This window comes from Pelmatolapia mariae, linkage group LG20 (genome assembly GCF_036321145.2).
Source record: "Pelmatolapia mariae isolate MD_Pm_ZW linkage group LG20, Pm_UMD_F_2, whole genome shotgun sequence".
NCBI lineage: Eukaryota > Metazoa > Chordata > Actinopteri > Cichliformes > Cichlidae > Pelmatolapia > Pelmatolapia mariae.
Genome location: NC_086244.1, coordinates 4355846 through 4379069, shown reverse-complemented (window position 1 = coordinate 4379069; position 23224 = coordinate 4355846). Strand labels below are relative to the sequence as shown.

General features: G+C 42.5%; 1 protein-coding gene across 1 annotated transcript in view; it reads right to left on the bottom strand.

Moving 5' to 3' along the window:
• plxna3 (plexin A3) overlaps positions 1-22279 on the bottom strand; it is a 147623-nt gene extending 125344 nt beyond the window's left edge. Inside the window, exon 1 of the mRNA XM_063464401.1 lies at positions 22031-22279. The gene's annotated coding sequence lies outside the window, so the exon portion shown is untranslated. The remainder of the gene's footprint in view (positions 1-22030) is intronic.
• Between the last annotated feature and the right edge of the window lie 945 nt (positions 22280-23224).

Sequence of the window (23224 nt, the reverse complement as noted above, 5' to 3'; positions counted from 1 at the left end):
TATGATAACATCTTTTTATTTAACCTCATTGATTTTATTTTAGACCTTCCCATATAAATCATTTTGCACCTTTAATTTTAAAAGATCCCAGATACATGCTATTGATTATTTAGTATTTCTATTATATTTTTATTGCACATTTTCACAATTTGAAAAAATATGATTTTTAAATTTTCTGATATTTTAATATTGTTACAGATTATCAATTTTTTTTATCCTTTTTTCAATAAAACATAAGTTAAACATTACAATAATTATCACTCGTGATGCTTTCGTGTAGTTTAGGGTTTTTCCCTGTCTCTTTGGGCATTAATGGACATAATAAAATATTTATAAATGTATCCTAATATAATGACAAACTTATGATAACAGTAGAATAAACTGGTGTCCAGAAGAACAATGTCATGGTGGGACCCCACATGCTGCTTAATCTAGTTTACACAGGAGTCGGCGGCAGAGATCATTGCATCCATTTTCTCTTTTTTCCCCCCCTTATCCGATTAGGGTAGCATGGGCTTTGGAGCCAATCCCATCTAACATTAGGCCAGAGTCAGGGCGCACCCTGGACTCGGCCCATCACAGAGTAACACAGCCAGCCTTTCACACTTACATCCACACCTCGAGCCAGTTTTACAATAACTAATTAACCAAAACATTCACATGTTTGGACTGTTGGAAACCCGACATGCAGAGAAGCAGAAGTCAGAGATCCAGACAGAGCGGGTGAAATGTTCCTAAACAGATAACATATTAGACTTGTTGTTTTAATACCTATCATGTAAAGAAACAAAGTGGGAGATGAAATCTGTTGATAAGTGCGAGTTAAAATAAATCTCCAGTTAAACAGACGGGAAAGTGAATGGGAGGTCATGTGAAAGTCTGTGTTGTGCTGATGGCTGCTTGTGTGAAGGTCACATCTGTCTAACAGAGAGCCCAATGTTTCTGAATCAGCGAATTCAAGAGCTGCTTTATTACAACTTCACTGAAGCTGTCAGATACGGAGCTGCTATATTAATAACAAGAAGACAAAAACAGATCATATCACACAACTTATTCAGATTAAGCTGAACGTCAGCGTCTATTGTCTAATGAGGACTAAAACTTCCCTAAACACAGGCTGTGAGAAAACATTGAAAACTCTAAATATCTAAACAGGGTGTTACATAAGAGCTGACTATGAACAGGGCTTTTACTCCAGTCTGCCCTACTTTCTTACCTCTCTGGACCCTAATAAGAACCAAAATCTCCAAAACTTTTTTCATACTGTATTAATTAAGACTTAAAATCAATGATTGAACCCATAAACACATCAGGAGAGCGTTGACTGAGGTCACAGATCAAGTAAACAGCAGGGCCGTTTTCCCATAGACCTCTATACAATCTGACCTTTTTGCAGCCAGATGAATCGCCCCCTGCTGGCCATTAGAAGGAATGCATGCTTAAGGCACTTTTGCATTGTCTCCTCTTTTCAGACCTGGAATCTCTTATGTACAGTGTATGGATAAAACCGGTCGGTTCAGAGGATGAACTGAGGGGATGCAGAGAGGGCCACACTAACATAAACAAGCTTTTTATGTTTTTAACACTATGAGTCATGCAAAGATGATCCCCGGAGTAATAACAGAGAGCTGAAAATGAGCCCAAGAGGACCCCTGTCCATTTGAAGGTGGTTTACAGTCTAAACATTGCTTCATGAAAACCAAATATCTTCCTTATAAATCTGCATTAGATAAACAGAAGCCACGGTGATGCTGGGAGGATACCGTATCATTGAGGTTGAGATCACAGTAGGCAGGAGGAAACAACGGCAACATCGGAGATGATTTAAAGGTGATGCCAAAAAATAAATGCACCCCCCCCACCCCCACGCGCCCCGACATTCAACTGTTGAAGCTGGTAAAAGCGCCTGCTTTCAGTTTGCTTCTCGTACACTGATTTATGAAAAGAGTGTTTTTATTGAAGTCGATTCAAATGTGTTTTACAACCTATAAGCTGCTGCTAAGTATGATTTTCCCTGTAAACAGACAGTAAATCTTTTATGTTGGTATAACAACAGCTGATCTAATTTAGTCTGATTGTTGTGTCACTTCCTGTAATTACATAAACACAGTGAGCCGTAAACCACCGAGTACGCTAATACGTCCGCTTTAATTTCACTGCATCTTCCTCTCAGCCGGCCCCTATAATTACAAACCACTGTAAACCGTCTGACTGTGCTAATAACAGCTAACACGCTAACACGCCGTCCTGAGAGTCCCACGGTGTGATTGCTTCACCGTCCGTCTGGAAATCGGAGCTTCTTCCTGCTGCTGGCTGGCTGGCTGGAGGTAAATAAGAAAGAGCCTCTGTGGGGAGGGAGAGGAAGGCTCTGCTTCACCAGACCGAGCTGCTAATTACACACTGGAGCTCCCGCCACAATAGACACTGTACGTTAAACATACGAGAGAGAAGCGGGGGAATTTACCGGGAAAGAGGAGATGGCAGAAGGGGCTTTTGAATCTCTTTTGTAGCACTAGTTTTGGCTTATTTCTATCTGATCTTATATTTAATGCAAAAGAGTTTCACCTGAAGCATCACAGGTCCATGAATATCTTTGTCTTAAAGTGTAAACTACAACTAATTAACAAATCCATGAATCTCTTAATTTTCTTCAGTTGATATTGTTGGTTTATTTGGGTCTCCTCCTGGCTGGATACCAGCATGTCCAGGGCTCACATAGTGTATGAAAACTTGGGATAAAAAGGAAAAAGAGCATCAGTGGAGTTTGCAATGATAAGGAAAAAAAACCTACACAGAAAAATCCAAGATTTAAAAGTAAATTAAAAACTAAAAACATAAATCAGTGCATACATCATGCAACGCTCTGCAGCTCTGGGTGCTGAAGCCTGAGGCCTGACCCTCCAGAGGAAGCTCATTCCAGCAGCTCGTACCCTCGATCTACTTCGGTTGGTCACTGCGTACAGCTCGTGAGGAATGTCGATCAGTCAGTAAATCAACAGCCTCGCCTGCACGTTCAGATCTCTCTTGAAGGGCCAGCATAGTGCGCACATCACCACAGATGCTACACCCATCTATCAACCTCCTACTCCAGGATCCAGTATCTGGTGCTCGTGAACAAAAGTCTGAGGTATGCCCACTCCTCCTTTTGGTTCAGGAGCCCATTCCCAACATGATGCTAGAACTGTGTGACTGTGAGATCACCGCTCGACGAAGCCAACAGGACAAGTTTGCCTTTTGTGGTTTAAAACTGTTGTTTATTACCCGTAAACGAGCCGGCTGTAGGTCAGTAGGTCAAGCAGGTCATTCGCTAACCTGAATTTTGGTGGTTTGAACTCCAAAGTGTCCTTCACAACGATACTGGATCTTAAAATGGTCCCAGTGTATTCTTAACATGACAGTTAAAACTTAAGACTAATAAAACAAAATTAAAATTGTTTAATCAATAATGGTAAATTATGTTGATGTATATCATAATCGTTTGACAGAAGATAAAATCTCTCTATTCGGTTTACCGCTGCAATCATTTAGCTGGCGTTAGCCAATCAGCTGCCAGCATTTTCATGATAAATGTTCTGAGTTTTTTTTTAATAGCAGAAAATACTCTTAAATGTGAGGATCCGTTTTTGTCAGAAAATGACACTACAAGGAACGTCTCTGTCTCGAAACAAAACACAGACAGCACAAGGTGTTTTTTTTGTTCAATGAGTCCAAGACCTCCTGAAATCATCACTTTTCTGTCATGTAAACAAATAAAAGCCTGAAATCCTGACATTTAAAAGAAAGAAGCAGAATGTTTTGGGCATTTTTGCACATTCTGGGAAACATTTTGTTTATGTAGATGTCCAAAAAGCAAGTTTCCATTATGTGGAGCAAAGAAAAGTAAAAAAAAAATCCTTTACATTTAAATGTATCTGATCAGTAATTGTTCTCAGCAGTCCTGGGTGCTGCCCCGCCTACAGGTCACTGTAAAATCACCCAATCAGGACAAGGAGCAAATTTAAGGAGGGACACCTTAAATAGACGGCAGTTAAAACTGCTTGTTCGAGACAGGATGAACTAGAGGGCAGGCACAGATACGTGAGGGTTATTTTAAACTGTGAATCATGTAACGCTGCTCTAATGGAATAGAAATATGAAGCAAGAAATGAGAGAAGATCCACTTTAAGCACTGGAAAAATACAAATCAAGGAAAACCTCTTCAGCTGGCATGTGGTTGCTCTGTGGGACCGTTCATTGATGTTTATCTCTGCAGATCAGATCCTTTTAGCCTCTGAGAGATGTTTGTTTAAGTTTGCTGTAACCGCTCAGGGTCAGACATGTTTAGATGTTCGGCCTCTCTGGTTTCCATCAGCTGATCCATTAAATAAATAACATAAAAAAAGAAACCAACCACCAACATCACACAACACATGGAACTCTAATGAAATAACAGTGTTAGACAGTGATGTGTGTGTGCAGCCTCAGACTTTGTGGTAATGACACAGGACAAATGGACTATAATACACACACACACACACACACACACACACACACACACACACACACACAGAGCTAATGGAGTTGGTGGCTAAACCAGAGCTACTCCAGATAATTACTCTTTAAAAACATTACTATATCCTCACACACACACACACACACACACACACACACACACACACAATATAATTATATACACACCTGCATTTTGGAATATATTCAATCTTTTGGAATAAAATTAAGATATAACTCAATGTGTGCTGCAGAAAGCACACTGCTATTAAAATTAGCATAGGACGTTTTTGGGACTAATTTAAATGTCAAATAAGCCAGAAAAAAAAAAAACAGGCCAATCAGCTAGCCTTAAACTACTAAAACATACAAAACAGAAAACTGTAATAGAAAAGGTTTAATATTGTCCTGAAAAATACAGCATGTGTGTTTAAAAATTCATTCCTCAATACCCAAAAGGTATTTTAAAACGTCATCACCATACACGCACAATAAACACACTGGGTTTGTGGACGGCTCTTATGAGTGCTGCTCTGGCACGGTGGTTATAAGCCAAATTATTCTGGTTCAACCACATGAAGCTATACTTTTATTTTCTTCCAAACTGCAGTGCTGTTGGAGGATTACACCTGTGACACGTTCAAGCTTGGTGGTTTACAGTACCTGTGCAGGTAACATGCAACATTTAACTCTTGCACATAATACTTTATAGACCTATATAACTGGTATATTTCCTGCGCTAACTAGTGCTAGTTGGCTAATCACACACAGATAAATTATAGAACAAAGCTAACCTATAGATAACTAGGTTAGCTAGTTATCTGTAGGTTAGCTCCAAAGCGCCATCCACCAACCCAGAAGCTAACAACACTGGCAAAGACTATAAACTATAAAGCTAAAGTCACCGACCTGTCAAGTGTAAGCTAGCTGCTTAGATACCCTTCTCCTAGTCATTGTCTTCAAATGTTACATTTTTATAACCTGATCTTTACTATGTGTTTAAAGTTTGAGGGAGCAGCTAAATCGGTTCGTGATGGAGATTTAAAGAGATAAACTTTGATTAAAGTCGCTAGTTTAGCCTCATGCAGGCTTAGAGATTGATCAGTGACCCTCTAGCAACCACCGGTTGCTAAGGAAAATGTCCATTCCCCAACAAAAGTAAAGTAAGTACGTAAAAGTTTATTTGTGTAGCACATTTCACAGACAGACATCACAAAGTGCTTCACAAGAGAGGTAACGAAAACACAATCCAATCATAAATGCATCATAAAAGCCCTGGGCTTTAAAATGTGCTAGTGTCAGTGGTAAGGCACAGCTTTGTAAGTTCTTAGTTTCCAGTTTGTCAGGCACGTTTTTCAAGTGTTTGCAGACAAGTTGGCGTCTCCCTTGCATATTACAGGAGATCATGGCAATCTACAATTCATTTTAGACAGCAAGCTCCAAGCTACAGCTCGGAGAAAACACATTTTCTCTTGAGTATCTGGCAGTTCAATGTAGTCTCCAGCCGGCCTCTATGCTTGTGCGATTGCAGCCGTAACATTTTTTATTTTTTCCAGAGATTTGATTGTTAAGCTGCCTAAAAATATACAAACTCAAAGCATCAAATTATAATTTAATGTGTCGCTGATTTCAGTGTATTTATTGGTAGCACTTGGCCTGAAGCACTTGAATCCCCAAAGCTATGACTTCAACCTACAACCCTGATAAATGGATCAGAAAAACTGACACTATTTGATGATCATTTCGTAAGTAATGAACCATAAAAAAAATTAGTTTTTCAGTTTGTTTCAGCCTGAAAACATAAAAGGTGTTTTTAATTAAACTTAAGGCTACTGCTTCTTCCTGCCCTCTGCCTTTCTCCCGTTGTCACCACCGTTACACACTCTTATTCCTTTTGTTTTATGGGTCTGGCATGAAATCTGTTGTCTAAGCAGAAAATAAGCATCCATTCTTATATAAAAGCCAGTATGCACCATGAAATAACAGCCAGGGGGCAACAAGCAAAGGCTGGCCATTAAAAAAAGACAGGTAGAAAAAATAGCTCTCAGCAGCTTACACAGTAAATTTATTATAATGTCCCATTTTCCCAGCACTAATCCCATCACAGCTGAGTCCTGAGTAGGAATTTTTACGGATATCGCCTTTAAATGTGCAGTAGCTTCAGTGTAACTTAGATCCCTTCTAAGAAATGATTGCATATTTTCATATTTTCTTTTTTAGTAGCTGCAACACATCGTTAAACTCCCACTGCAGTGTATAGCTTGTTCTACAGTAAATGGTACTCAAACTAATATGTTAAATAATAAAGTCATGATTGGTATTGTTGCACTTTTATGGCTTGCTGTGAGGCTACAATTAATTAATTTTTATAATCGATTAATTTGCAGTGATTATGTTAATAGCTTTTATGCTTGAACAGCAGTGATGCCAAACAAAAGGTGGAAATACTTTATTTTCTATCAGCCTGAAGCAGAAAATCTTTTGCGACTTCTCGCTGCCATTTCAAACAAAACCAGGACTGCGAATGTAAACGGGCCGACGGGGAACTCGTTCATTCATCACACAGTCCTGGTGACCTTTAACCTCGCTATATATTAAGGCCGCACAGACAGAAAATCCAAACAAAGTGTACTCCCATGACTGACAGCCAAGTCACGCTGCATTTAACCGCACTGAAAGCTATATTTATCCTCCACTAAGGTCATAAAGAGCTCACAAAGTAAACACTGATTGGATACATTAACTCAGACGGCGCTGGACTTCATCCATTAGAAATAAAGACGAGCTGAGGGAAACGGGAGGGGATGACAGCGGCGTGATGGATGGTAACCAGATTAATTCTGTGGTTTTACACACAGAGTTTAAAGTGGACCAATTACGCTCACATTAAAACAGTAACACACGTAGGTCCTCTGTGATATTTAGGGATTATGTCAAGGAGGAAAGGTAAAACCTCACTTACCAGACAAATCCTGAAGATAAAAGTGATGTGGAAGAGCCGGCTTCACTGAATCAACATTAGACAGCACTCAGTCCACGGAAGTAGGAAAAGAACAACTGATCATTTTAAGGTAACTTCAAGCAGACAAAAAGTCAGAGAGACAGTGGATGGATTCCCCACCGACCCGAGACACGAAACAGATGAAACAGAAAGCAGTGTCAAAAAGATGAGAGAAGCGGATGTTGATGCTAGGATCTTCACAGGAGGGGAAAAAAGTCCCCGAAGCCCAGCTACAACGGGAAAAGGCCAAAAGCATCCTGCTCCAGAATCAAACAGACGATCATCCGCAGCCGTGCACCAGAAACGGAGAAAGGAGGTTAAACCGAGTTAAAAGCTAAATGCAGTAAATATATGTTAAATGCAAAAATAAACAGTATGAAATGTGTCTGTTCAATAGTAATAAAGTTACCATTGCATGAACACACATACCTGCAACTTCACCCAATCTTTTCCTCAACATACTTGAATCTACAAAACAGTCTTTTTATAAAATGTAACAGTATGAGTCCACTTTATCATTGGGTGACAGGCCACTTCATTAGGCACACTTAACACAAATACCTGATCAGCCATCAAAGTTTTGGAGACAATACTCAGAAGAAAAAAGGCCAGAGGTCATGGGGGAATAGGCAGACCGCTTCGATATGATAAGAACATAACAAGAGCTCAAAGTTACAACCAAAGTGGGCAGAAGATCATCTTTAAAGGGCAGGTCTGGATTTCTGAATGAGTTTTGTCTTTATTTTTACATATTTGGAGATTTGCCTCCTTGAAAATTTAACTATATGCACCCACTCCCTTTTTGCTGTGCTGAACACTGATATTAGGGATGCCGAGGATCCCTGGCAATGTACGGTCGATGTTTAATACTATAGAACAGGGGTAGGCAACTCCAGGCCTCGAGGGCCGGTGTCCTGGAGGGTTTAGATGTATCCTTGATCCAACACAGCTGATTCAAATGGCTAAATGACCTCCTCAACATGTCTTGAAGTTCTCCAGAGGCCTGGTAATGAACTAATCATTTGATTCAGGTGTGTTGACCCAGGGTGAGATCTAAAACCTGCAGGACACCGGCCCCCGAGGCCTGGAGCTGCCCACCCCTGCTATAGAACAAAGAATCAGCTGCATGTTAAAAGGAGGCTTTAAAAACCCCAAAGTGAGCCTTTGGGCTTCCCCCTGTTAACCACAGCAGAACCGGCAGTAATTTAAAAAGTTTGAGAAACAGTGTGAACAATCAATAGTGTGAATACTGTGACATTAATGAGCTGCAACATGGGAACAGTGGCACGGTACAGGACACCCCACCCCCCACCCGGCTACAAACAAGGTGACTCCGACACCTGAAGACCTTTTCTGTCCTAAACTCCGGGATCATTTGCATCTGATAAACCCCATTTACCTGATGCCTTCAGCTGCGAATGCTAAAGCAGCTACTTTCAAACCTGTGAAGTCTGTCCAGAGCAGGGGGGAAACACTGAAGTCTGCTGCTGTTTCAGTCATTAACAGCTCAACGACAAAGTCTGACTTGTACTCCAAGGTCAGAACGATGGAAAACAAGAACAGGCAAAGATTTACCAACTCTGATGTTGGTTCATTAGAGAAAAACAAGCCTTCCTGTATTTAATATTCACAACGAACCAGAGAGCTACGAGTTTATCACCAGAGAGAGTTTTTATTATTTTTTTTAGCACCTTATGTTCCAAAAACCAAAAAATGTGACTGCAGTTAATTATTACTGATTTCACTGTATAACAGCTAGGATAGGCTCCAGCCTCCCGTGACCCTGAGTTGGATAAGCAGGCGATGGATGGATTCTATCTTTTTAAATCTACGAACTAAAGCTTTCAGATTTCAATAGCAGGACATGTGCAGAGGATGGATAGTTGCTATATTGGGCAAAGGATGAGAAACATGGAGCTCCGAGGCAGGAGGGAGCGAGGAAGACCTCAGAGATGGTTCATGGATGCAGTGAAGATCTCCCTTTTAACAGGAAGAGTCCTCCAGCAGAACAAAGTTCAGGGATGGGCAGCCATGTACTGCGAACAGCCGGGGGTGGGTGGGTGGGTGAGTGGAAGGAAGCAGGAGAGCACGGAGACACAAGGACAAAACACAAACTACAGACACAAGTTCATGACATGCAGCAGTGAAAGGAGGGGGGGGTGGGGGAGAAGTGCTCAGAGCATGATGGGAAATTCCCAGCAGCCTGAACCTATAGCAGCAATTAAGAGAAGGTTCGGGGTCACCTGATACAGCCCTGCATACAGGAACCGTTTGACACAGCTTGAGATTAAAAAACAAAATCCACAATTATGTCCCACAATAAGCGGCTAATGAGCGTAATAATTAGCGAACAAAGACGTCCTGCTGTAATCTTTGTTGCTGCAAATGTTCGTGCCATCCACTCTCACAGTCCAGATCAGATACGAGCTGAAACATGCACGGATGGATTTAACAAAAATACCATTTTTTACCAAGAAGGAGAAATCTGCTTTTTCGAGTTACTATTTTTTTAATGTAACTGGAAAAATGTACAAAAACATTGTTCGAATTACAGAATCCAGTGAAGGTTTTCTAGCCACGGTTGATTATTATGGTTGTTTTTTCCCCTTTAAAAGCAGGATGCACTTGGTTCTATCTGCTGAAGCCAGGAGAGCGACAGGTAATCTGAGAAAATTGTGGGCTTCAAGGAAGGTCACCTTAAAGAGGAGATTTAAAAAGAAAAAAAAGAAGAGCTAAAACTGAAAACATAAAGACTCGTTTCAAAGGATGAACTGAAGGGCTGCATCAAGGCCGACGCTGAACGGAGAATCGTGTAAATCTACTCCAGTGGAGTCCGAGAATAAAAAACACGGAGCTGGAAATGAGCAGAATAAATGTACTTTAAGTTCAGCGTTAAAAAAAAAAAACAGAGAAACTAATGCAAGTACACACAAACGAGCAGTCCGAGGCTTGAGCTTTCAGCTCACAGGCTTTACTTTTACATGCTCACCTCTTTATTTAAACACTGCCAGCTCTTAATACGAGCATTCGCTGCTGTAACAGCATCATTTCAAACCAAAATACACAAACACAACAGCGAGGAAGAAAAGGAAAGTGAAAATGGAGAAAGCGCTGGATCTGTTTCTCTGCAGCTTCTGGATGCTTCTTCTGTCCGTTTTCTAATTTCAAAACGTCCTCATTTAAAGGTGCTGTAACTTAGCAACTAATGCATTTTCAAAAGTGAGCAGTTTATGCGTTTAAGTGTCTCGTTTTGCAGCGAGAGGAGGAAGAAGAATGCTTTTACGCGTTCCAGCCCTTCTCTGCAGAGTGCACGGGGAGCGAGGTTTAAAATAGGACTGCAACTTAAACCCGACTGCCAGCTGCTCCAACGGCGAGCTCGGTAACCAGGTGCAGATTAGAAAATCAGCCCAACAGATAAATATGAGTACAGTTGTGATGTTATCGCAGCTTTCTTGCTGATAAAACCTGTTCTTCATGTCTCATGTACCCAAGAATAACCCTTTCACCCGTGCACAGAGGAGCCATCGTGTCTGCCGCTTTCACGCGTGTAACACACCTAAACACGAACCTTTGTTCACATCCGACTTTACAGGAATTACAATTTGTCACAAGAAGATCTGCGGATCACAACACGCGGCGAATCTGAACATCAGAGGCCCACGCAGCCCTCTGCAGCTTATCTCGACGTGTTGCGAACACCGGACCTAAATATTTGTCAGGATAACATCAGTGTTGGAGCTTAGGGACACTTTAGCTCACTTTTAATGGCTTAAAAGAACCAAAACAGAGATGACAAGCGCCAAGGAGTTCGTGTTCGAGTCTAAACAGACGATAAGAAAAGAAACTGATGAAATAAAAGCCTTTACTTTACAGTCCTATGAAGCATTTGTATCTGGGTTTATACGTTTCCGAGAAATCGATCTGAAAAGTCCTGGAAAAACATCACAGGAGTGGAAACTCTGTGATTTGTGCTCAATCAGGAGGCAAAAACAGTGTTATGCTCCTTTAATGGCCTGAAAGAGCTGTAATGTTGACTGTTGGACACCACCCTGAATGCACACACACTCACACACACACACAGCGTCCCTGTTGGTTCATAAAACATTTCTAAGACTCGGCAGCTGCAGAGCGATGCCCCCCCTCCACACACGGGATGTGAAATCACTCGTGCGCACACACACTTGTATTTAACCTTGGACTCCAAGGATTCAAAGATTCACAGGAATGCACAGAAACATGCAGGATGTTGCAGCAGTTCAGTGAAAGTTCGAACACAATGCAGGAATTTGACTCTCACTTCTAATTCACACCATCCTTCACAGACAGGTGTAGCGATGACAACAACTGCAGAACCGTTAATTTGATAAGCGGCAACACGTCTGACGGAGGGAAGAATCTAAATTTGAACATTTTTAGTTGATTTTGAGCCACCACGTGCAAAACATCTGACTGGGAGCAGCTTCATTTTTCAGAAATGTAACGATCCAAACGCACTGCTGGTGCAGTAAAAGCACGGCGTGGACTGGCCTCCCCAGAGCCCTGACCTCAAAACTATCGAAGCAGCGCGGGATCCTTCGAGAAACCTGAAGAACTGAAGACTGAAACAGTTACAAGAAAGACTGGCTTCAGAGAGTTCAGGGTGACAACAAGAGGAACTGCAGCTGTCTTCTTCTGGGTTTTGTTTTTGTTTGGGGTTTTTTGTTCCTTTAAAATTTTTGTACATTTTTTTAACCTGAATCAGCTTCCAAGAGTTCAAATAGCCTCTTTCACAACTGTGTGAAACTTATCAAAACTGGAAATGAACACATGAGATGTTGAAATCATAATGTGGAACATTTGTACACGAGAATTGCTCAAAACACTTTAATTTCTCACTTTCACTTCTGCTTGTTTTGAGTGTTTGAGAAAACGTCACTCTGTTTTAAATGCATCAGTGTGAGATGGTTTGGAGAGTAGAAGCAGTCGGATAAATGCAGCTGAAGCTAAATGTGAAAGAGAAACACAAAAAGGTAATTAGTACTTCAGGAAAGAACATGAGTAAATGTACATACGGCTACAAACACACACACACAGACAGAAAGTCACACGTATGTCTTTGACCCTGGCCTCTCTAAGGCCAAATCACACATGACCGCACACATCCAGCTGCTAGAGGTCAGGAGGCATCGAGGGAGGAAACCAATAGCCTCAGCTGATTGTTTCCTGCCTGTTCCTCAGCTCATCCTGAGAGTGTGCGTTTGTACTTGTGTGCCTAGCTTTGTGAGGACCCTTGTCCATTTTAGTCCTGTCATCAGGGCACGAGTGGAAAGTGGGCACTATTTAAATGGTTTCAGAGTTCAGGGAAGGATCAGGTTCGGGTTGAATGTTTGCGGGTCTGGGAACACGGGGTTCTAACAAGGACACCAGTATGTGTTTTACACCGGTGAAGCCATCAAATCGGATAAGAGGCTGCCTATGAATCGTGCTTTGTTGTGTCAGATCTGATAGCAGTGAAATGAAGTGAAACCCTCCTGATGGTGAAAGACCAGATGTGACAAACACAAATATTCCAATGTTTGGCAATCCGATTTAGCCCGGTTTGGACAACGGCTCCTTTATTTAAACACAGTTTAGATTTACAATTCATTGATTAGAACAGGGTGTGTACTTCTTATATAAACTAAATTCCTTGTGAGCAGATTAGAGACGGACACGTATTTTAACACCGTTCACAGCTGCAGGTTTGCTTCTTTTTATCAAGACAAATAAATGTTCTTCTCAGCTGCTGAAAAGTCGACACGACACAAAGAGCCCGAGCACAAGTTTATACTTCAAGCCTTCAAAACGGAGTATGAGATCATGAATACCTCATGAAGTTATTGTACAAACCATCAAACTTGTGAAGAGCTCACTGAAAGGGTCACTTTGCACTATTTGCAGACTAATTAGAGAAAATCTATCCCTGTTGTTCCAGTTAGGCTGTGGAATTGAGCGACTTTGGTCAATAAAAACTATGATAAAAATGTTTATGAACATTTTCAAACAGCAACAACCATAAAACTAAATGATGACTAACAATTAAAGTAATTTGTGTTTAATGTGTCTGCAGCGTTTGTGAAATCACAGCCTGCAGCTTCCTCCTCGTCCTCAGCACATTTGTCTGAACTGCTGCACAAAAAGAAGCTCTTAGCATCCGTCTCTAATGACGCTGATGGCTCTAGGAGGAAACTGATGAACTAACTACACTCATCTACACATTACCACAAAAAATTAGACAATAAGCAGCATTAAAAACAGGCGCAGGCAGCAGCGGGGATGGCCGGTGGCTCGTCGTCAGGTGACGGTCAGGTTTCTGTCGTAAATCTTTCACGTTGCCGTCCGCAGGAGTGAGACGGTCCCAGAAACAAGTGAACTGCTCTGTTTAAATTGTGGCTGCGTTCACGTCCGTGTTCAAACAGACAGGAAACAGGATTTCAGTGAGCAAGCTGCTGCTCTTCAGTGGAGAGGTGCTAAATGCTATGTGAGGAAAAGTGAATCGTGACTCCAGGAGCCAAAGTCAACACTGAGTCCGGCCCTGAGGCTGTAAAACTTTGGACTAAACTAACTAACTGTTTATAAAGCAGTTAAAATACACCTGCTGCATGAAATGCTGCCAGTGCATCAGGACTGATAATCTAACAAATTCATAAATAATGCATCAGACTTTTAGACTTTTATGACTTCATAAGTATTTTTTTTCCTTTGACACTTTAAAAAGGCTCCGTGTGTTTTATTCTTCGACTCTGCTGCAGCAGTTCAAAGCAGCCTTTCTTTATCCTACACCGCTCTGCTGCTCCTGAATCCATCCTCTGTCTGCAACAAGCCATTTCAGCTTCTCTACCTTTCGGTCGCCCTCCCCAAACAACACCCCTACTTCAACAACTGCCATTCTGTGGACTTCCTGTTTCACAGGAGGCACTCCAGCGTGAATGGGACCCTATACAGCATTCATTTTGATTTAAGGCATGAAGCAAGCCACAAAGAAATCCTATAGGCACTTCAACAAGTTACCTATTTACACACACGGAAGCTTCTGTTGTGCGTTCGCTTCTAACTTCTTGTTATCCTTTGTGGGAGTGCGTTTAAAATCCATCCACCTCTTTTCCACTTCAGAGTTGTGGCTGTGCCGTCGCAAGGCGAGAGGCAGGGCACATCCTGATAGGCTGCCAGTCTGCCACAAGGCTGAGGCAGAATAAAAGACAACCATTCACTCTCAGTTTCACAACTACAACCAATTTAGAATCACCAAATAACCTGATGTGTACATCTTTGGACTGTGGGAGGAAGCTGGAGTTCATGCATACACGGGGGGAACGTACCCACTGCACACAGAAAGGCCCCAGCAGGCCACTGGATTCAAACCCACGTATTGTAGCTGTGAGGGGGCGGTGCTAAAAGTGCACCGTCATGCCCTCACTGTTAAAAATCCTTGATGGACTTAATTATATGTGTTAACATACATATTTGTGAAAACTAAAATTTTTATTTTGTTTTTCGTCAAGAAAAAGGTGTAAAAATACATTTTAGCAATTTAACGCCAGCTTCAGTACGATGAGATTAGCAGCTCTGCCGTCCCTTTAAGCCAACCTTCACCTAAACAGAAGGTTTGAACAGCAGGTGGGCGGGGCCACTGTGCTGAGATGATGATGATGATAAGGAAATCCTCTATCTATGACATCATATATTCCCAAGAATAGAAAAAAGCTCTTGGTAACAGCAGTAAGAACATTCTGGGATTACGCGTACATACACTGATCTCATTTATTTGAGACTCTGGTCGTGCTTAGTATGAGCATCCACGACTGGAACATAAGAGGCCCACTAATTTTGATATGTTTATCTCATTAGGACGGGTACTGGGGAGGATCTGAAACCTCAGTTTCAGATAGAATCAGTCTGAAGTACACGCTGGTGCACAGAAAGATGACATCATCGCAGCAGCAGGACCGGCTGGTCTGGCTGTAAAACGTCTTCACAGACAGAGTCAGAGGTGAAACGCTGCCGGCAGAAATATCATATCAGGGTCCGTCTCGCTCTGCTGACTCAGCGTTCTCTCAGCGCTGACTCTGCCAATGACTCAATGTGACAGAGTGCGAGTGTGTGTTTTTAGACTCTAATTGTACATTAACAAACAATGGCGTGTGTTACAGGGAGACAAAGTGCTCTGGATTAAATTGCACACGTCTGCCCGCTCTGATGTCTAACACACACAAAAACACGCCGCTGCAGGTGACACTATGACCTGATTTCGACAAAAGGATAATTAAGAACGCACATGAGGTCAAATACACACACACACAGACACACTCATATCAAATCAATGCTCCATAATAAGACACACTGATGGATTTCCAATAGCAGGATAACAACAGCCCTTCACCTGAAGGACTCCAGCTGCGCGTCAAGTAACGATCCAAATATTTACGTTTTTTTTAATGAAGTGCCGACTCGGCGTCCGTCTTCATTCCACTCCACGGCTATGGCAGCACTCAAACACTGGACAACAAATGACTGCAGATTGCAGGCAGTAACTGGGAGCTCAACCAAACAGAAAGACGCAAATGTTTCCGCAAAGAACGTGAGACGACCCGACGCAAAACACAGCTCGCCACAAACGATTTTAAAGGCAGCCGTGCGGATGTTCGCTCTGTCTGTGACGTCCTTTCAAACAGATTTAATCATGACTAAATACTGCGTGAACGAGCCAAAGCAGTCCTCCTGCGGAGGCAGACAGCTGTGACCTCTGACCTCTTCACTTGAACAGTGATTTTAGGCCAGCAGCCAAAATCAACATCACTAAGATGGCAAGTTATTTTTTCAGTTAATCGATTATAAATGTTTTGCCTTAAAAATGTTAGAATAACAGAAATTATGCAGTTTATCCACGAAACGAGTCAAACCAGCCCCTCAGACTGAGACTTTTACCAGTTTACTATGTTTGCAGCAAATCGCCACCTCTGATTAATTTATTAGTAGATGACTTGGTCACTGCTTAGTTCACTGTTGTAGCAATCCTCCATGGACTCCAGCTCCACCCTTTTTACTGCAGCTGATGGGAGAAGTCCTCCTTCCGCTCCTTCCGCTGTGAGCTGGAGCTCCACTCTAAGGAGAACCCTCAGCAGGTGGAGAACTATGCAAGCAGGACAAAGACCATCATCAGTGGCTGCAGTCCAAAAGGGTGGAGTTGGAGTCCTTCGAACCACGGGATAAGAGTCTCTGTGAAGACCCAGCTTTATGCTTTATTACTTTGTAAATAAAATATTTGCAGAAGATAAAGTAATGAGTAGTTTATTTAAATAATCACTTTAGGAAGTAACTGCACTTGCTTTTTAGGAATGATTTTCAGATGTTCAAGTTTTTGAAGGATGCATCTTTCCAGATAGGATGCAAAACCATAACTCTGCCAATAACACACCTAGAAGCTGTTTGCCAGTCATAAAACATTAAAAACTGAAAACATCTGTCCAGTAAAGCATGAGTGGCACGATGAGATTAGATGCCAGTCAAGAGTCGTAGCGCCGTGTTTAAAAATAGTGTAAAACCTTCCAAATGTAACTAACGCTGTAATCACAATGTGAAGAAACGATACACATCTGTGTGTGGTGATGAAGCGCTATCAGCTAAAGCTGAACTTGGGTCTGGCTGTACTTTTGTGTAATACCGGTTTCTACCATAAGGTGGCACAGCAGGTCAGCCCAGCAAGTCATTAACAGCACTTTCTTACTTATAACTGGAGCCCCACAAAAAACAAACCTGATGAGGAAATTAGAGTAAAAAAATAATAAAGAAACGTTAAAAAGATCAGCGCACGTCTGAAAACACCGCCCCCTGGTGTTGGAAGTTTTTGTCTAAACCTGACTGAGAGGAATAACAAAAACAAACTTTTAAATAAATAAACAAAAATCATCTCCAGTGCAAACTGATCCGGGTACAGCTGGCATGTTACAGCATGGAACAACAACATGTAATCATTTCAGAGCAGTTAGGGCAGCACTCACCTCGTGAGTGAACATCGAAACCTTATTTTTTGCATGAAACTATTATCTCAGTGGAAAAAAATGAACATGATGTTAACTAAACAGATAAAAATTGTAACAAGTCCAACATAACATCTCCTATTGCAAATGAAACCTGCTATGGACTTTCAAAAGCGCACACACATTTGTACTGAACTCTGTGCGTGTCCTATAGGCTTCAGGGTTGGTAGTTCAACTCCCTCTGGAGCTGAACTGTATTCCAAAGCGAAGGCAGATTAGCTCCAGAAGTGACTGCAGACTGGACACACACACACACACACACACACAAATGGAAAAAGTGATGCCGAGATAAAGCATCAGGCAGGAAAGTGAAGCTCGGTTTGGAAACATGTTGCAGCTTCACAGCAGGAAAACTGCAACTTTACGAGATGCATTACAATCACAAAGAGGACGTTACAGTAACAGAGAGGCCGAGCGAGCGAAATGTGAAAAGCACGCTTCCTCCAGAGGATCTGGAGTCGTTTGGCATTCGTGCAGCTGCATCCAGCTGTGCTCCATCTACACGCACCTGTAAGGAACATTAAAGTTTTACTTCCAGTGTTTCTGCTTCCGCATTTTGTGTGAATGATTCAGGAAAAACAAACATTTGGTGCCTTTCAGACATTTTATATCATTACCATCCCAAAACTATGACTCAGCTCACAGTACTGGGCTGTATTATTAAGAGCAGAGTGGCATTTAGAGTGATTTTTACTAAATTAATACACAATCAAGTCTTTTTGCACAAAAACATGCCACAACAATTAGTTGTTGGCTTGTTTTTTGTTAAGCTTCATGTTGATACTGGACCATCACCTTGAACACCAGGATGTTGTCCCATGTTTTCTCATTTTACACCAAATAACTCAGACAAAATGATCAAAAAAGGTTTTATTTGTTACACAGAACCTGCTTTAAGCACAATAAAAGCTGGTTTTAGTGACGAGCTAAAGAATCTAATCAAATAATTCGAGCTGTTCCAGCCCAGTGTTTATTTTAATAAGTGTTTCATCTCAAAAAGGCTGAGAACAAGAAACTGCATTAATGAGCTGCAATAGCGAGTTATAACAGTCTGATTTACTCCGTGGCGTCTTTGCCTCGTTTTAAAGTCATTTGTTTTGCTCCAAAGAGGCATGTTTCCCGCCCCTCTGCGAGTGAAAGCAGCTGCAGGAATCATTAAAATCCCCACCTGCCTCGACATAAACGTCTTTCGCAAGTGGACGTAGACGTTTGTCCAGCGCTGCAGTGAGTCACCGTTTGATAGAGAGCAAGAGTTTGGAGTTATTTGGATGGCGAGTAAAACTACAGGCTGCATATAGATTAAAAAATGGAGGACATCTGTAAAATGGCGCTAAACATAAAGTGCAGCTGAGGCTGATGGGAATGTCATTAGTTCTGCTGAACTAAGTGAAGTGCGATAGGCACATGGATCTGATCCACGTTTATTTTTTAGAACTTCTTTGCGTGTTCCTGCGGTTTGCACGGTCATATCTACTCTCTGAGCTAAGCTGCGCATTCTTCTTTTACCTTTGCAGCTTCCTCCTCACTTCTAGATTCATCATTGCTGCTTCTGGCCACAGTAACATGCTAACGAGTGCTTTAACTTAATGATTACTCCAGTACTTAAAAATCATCATCAGTTCTTATTGAGGTCCTTCGTTTGGTTGGGCAGCTGTGAGCATTTGGTGAATAGAGCGTGATGATGGAGATCAGCTGAGTGATGTTTCTCAGAGGACCATTTTTGAAAACAACTGAAAAATACTTTACAGAAACTACTCAGACAGTGAGATTGAGATTGGAGCAGCAGCAAGATAGCCAGCCAGTTTAATTCCCGTGTTTTTAACCTCCCCTCCATTCTAAAAGCCCAGTTTCTTCTGATTGGTCAACTTCCAAAAGCCAGCTGAGGGGCTGCACCCGTTATTTATGAGCATGTAATGAAAAATCAACGAGTACGATGTTCAGAGCAGTCGGGAATCCGCTTTTCTGCCACTGCTCGCCTATTTTCCAGCATTGGCTCAATGAGCTCATCTGCAAAAAGCAATCCGATCCCGATTACTGCCACCTGCTGGACTGGAGGGGAACACGTTGCTGCAAAGCCACTGGCAACACAGCTGTTTCACAACAATGTAGACAAACAGTGTGAAGTGAAACAGTTCCATTCCTTAAAATTCCTAAAAATTCCAAATAGTGTGAATGGAAAAGCAGCTAAATGTGACCCATGTACACAATCAGATGAAATATTGAAATCAAATATATTTTTTTAACTCACAAAAATTGGTTCTGATACCAAACATCTCGTCTTGGTCAGGTTCTAGACCAAAGTGCCAGATTTCAAGTCATAGAAAAAGTCAATGCAGATCTCCATTGGAAAACATATTTAGTCTAGAGTAATGAAGGAATAATGAGGGACCAGCAGACTGAAGCCCTGGCAGGACTAATACACTAATTTGAGCCAAACTGCAAATGGAACCGTGACTTTTTTTTACTTAAATTCATCTTACTTAAAATGTCAAATCTGTTACCAAAACAACCGGTGATTCATTTCTTTTCCAATCAGCTTAAAAATTTATGGACTAGTCGTTACAGCTCTGACCAGATTTATGGAAAATCTTCAACTCTGCGGTCATCATCACCTGCTTGGCTTTTATTCATCCGCTGTTTGGACTTTAAAGCTGTTTTCTTTCTCGTTACTTTTTATATTCGATTCAAACTTAACTTCATTTTCGCTCTGATGTGACTTTTGATTATTGTCAGCATGTTTTTTTATACGATTCATTTGAGATCTCCATTTGATTTTCTGTGCGCTGCTGTTATCTGATCCATGTCTCTCTGGAAAAGAGTTTCTGAAGCTCGCTCTTTGCAGATAATGTGTTTATCTGGGATATTGGTTAATCAGCTGGTTATTCTCCTGGTGAAATGGGGAACATGTTAGAAAAAACACACCATAAAACTGTGAAGAAACTCCTGAGACGACTTCTTGAACGACGGTTCAAACAGAAGCTCTTTGTGTTTGTTTGCTTAAAATGATCAATCGATGTGATTAACTGATGATCAAAGTGCTCAATCCACCATCATCTCTGATCAGTTTTTGCACTTTTCTTCACGTAGGTTTGGTTTGGAGTCATTATTTAATCTCAAATTTGTCTCCTTTATTATTGATCTGAATCTGACCCGTGCCATCGATCAGATTATTGATCACAGGATCAGTGTTTAGCTGAACATCTGTTTGGTAAGGACACATGTGGGGGAGACTTGCTGCTACTCCTGGCACCATTTACATTCAATCAGTCATTATCATACAGCCCATCACATCACTTATTGATCGTGTGATTATTGATCGCCTGTGCAGGTTGATTCCTCTTCTTCTTCTGCAGCAAATTTATGTTTTAATCCGTTTTTAATAACTGATTCTTTTTGTTATCGATTCATTTTTTCGCTATTTGGGGCCGTTTGGTCCTGAAAACCTGATTTGGACTGTTTGTTGCTAAACTGATCACATCATTGATCGACTTGTAAACACATCAGCAATCCTTTACCAGGACTGTGATCCAAACGTTACTTGAGGATCAGCGCGGACTGTTTGGTCGGGATTCTGATTGATAACCTTCAGCCTGGTGTGACTTGAGTGTGTCAGGAAGAACATCGATCACAATGAGATCATCACGATCGCGGCTCTGAAATAAATCCCGACCCTGAACTCGCCGAACCGGGATCAGAAATGTGCCGGTCTCGGTTCCGTGAGCGGGGCTGGGGGCTGATCCAGAAGATCGAGGCTGCTCTTCGGCACATGGGCAGTCGGATGAAGGCGGATTCAGAAAAACACAAATCCGAATTTGGTGCGTGGATCTCGGCAGCAACCGGCGGTTCGTCCGCAGAGTTCGGGGCGACCATCGGACGCGTTTCCGGGGTTTCGGCTGCGGTTTTGAACGTTTTTCTGCCGCCTTCCCCCCCTTTGTTCTTCCTTAATGGATCGGCGTCTGGAGCTGTGCTACCTCCCAGACCCCCTCCTCCTTCTCCTCCTCCTCAGCCTCCCCCACCACTCTCCCCTTCACCACACACAGAAAAACACACACTTGCAGCTCAAAATCGCCTCTTTTACGCACCGAACTCCGCACTTTAAAATGGAGGAAAAACGCAGAGCGAAGCGGTCCGCTTGGTGCCGTAACACAGGCCGAACCCCGAGGGCGAAAGCAGCCCCTACCTGTGGTATCAACCAACCCCCAAGTCCCACTCCTTCATCCCCACTCGCAGCATTGAGAAGGAGGAAATTTCCACGCGTAAAAAATAAAGAAAGGGGGGGAAAAGCAGGCAGCAGGAGCAGCTGATGAGCGGTGATGCGGAGGGCAAGCGAGGCGTTTTCCCCCTGAAACATCCACACACTCATACACCCCTCTCCACAACCGCCACCACCCCGATACCCCCATATCTGCCGCCCAGACCTGGAGAACATCACCGGCCTCTCCACCTCCAAACACCACCCACCCCCTCCGGAACCCCTCAGACCTACCTGCACGGGAACGCGCAGAAAAGTCCGATCAGTTATTTAAATCCACACAGTCCCACGCGCTTCTGCTGCCTTTCTTCTTCTTCTCCTCACATAAAACCTGAGTGAGGTGAGCTCAGCTGGAGGCAGCAAGAGGAACCCGCACAGGTCACCACAAAATCCTGCGGGTTTTAAAAAAGTGAGGAATAATCCAGAGAGCAGAGATCACAGAGCGTAGGAGCGCGGCGAGGTCTCCCATTCACACACAGCCTGCCTCGGCTTGGCTCGGCTCGGTCTGCCCCTACTCCACCACAGACAGCCCCCCAGCTGGAGCGTACCACTCTGCGCTGAGCTGGGAGGGGATAAGGCCAATTAGAAGCGGTCATTTAAACCAATTATCAATAGATTAATCGGCTTATCAAAGGCCCGGTGCTCCTCTGAGGACGTTAGCTTTAACGCGGAGAGGAAACGAGCGTCGTTGAGAGGAATGGGACAGTGAGCGTGCTGTCTTTTTAATTGAAAACCAGCTGTTGTACCCCCTCCGAAAAGCCTCTCATGGTTCAGTCCAACTCCTTAATCTGCTGTTTTTCTCCTCCCAAAGCCAGATGTGGAGAGAGAAACTGAGAGAGAGACATATAAGTGCTGTGTGTGAGAGAGAGACCTATAGAGAGGTGCGGTGGAAATGTATAGCCTGCAAATGTATAAGAGAGAGAAAGAGAGGGGGTGAGGAGATGCATATCAAAATAAAGGGGGATGGGGGAGTGAAGAGAGATGGTGTAAAGACACATGGAGACGTGAGGGATAAAGAAACACAAATGAGAAACTGAGACGTGTGAATGCGAAGAGAAAGAGGGAAGAAGCAGAGCAGTGAGAAGAAACCGAAGCAGAGGGATCTAATGGAGAGAGAGCGGAGAGACGCACAAACTGAGCAACACATTCAGGAGATTTCATTGTGGCTGATGATAAAATTGCTGCTCCGTCTCCCATCAGGTGTTGAGTCATCGAGAGATACTGAAAAATAACAATAAAAAAGTTTAACCCTGTAAAGCCCAGCACAGCAGATCACCTGCTTCCATCTCATGTCTGCCACACCAACCTCTGCGTGTCCTCCTTCACCACTTCCAGGAATCTTCTCTGTGGTCTTCCTTTTCCTTCCTGCCTTCAACAAACTTTGTCCAACACATGGGTCTTCCCTCGTCACACATGTCCAACCTGTCT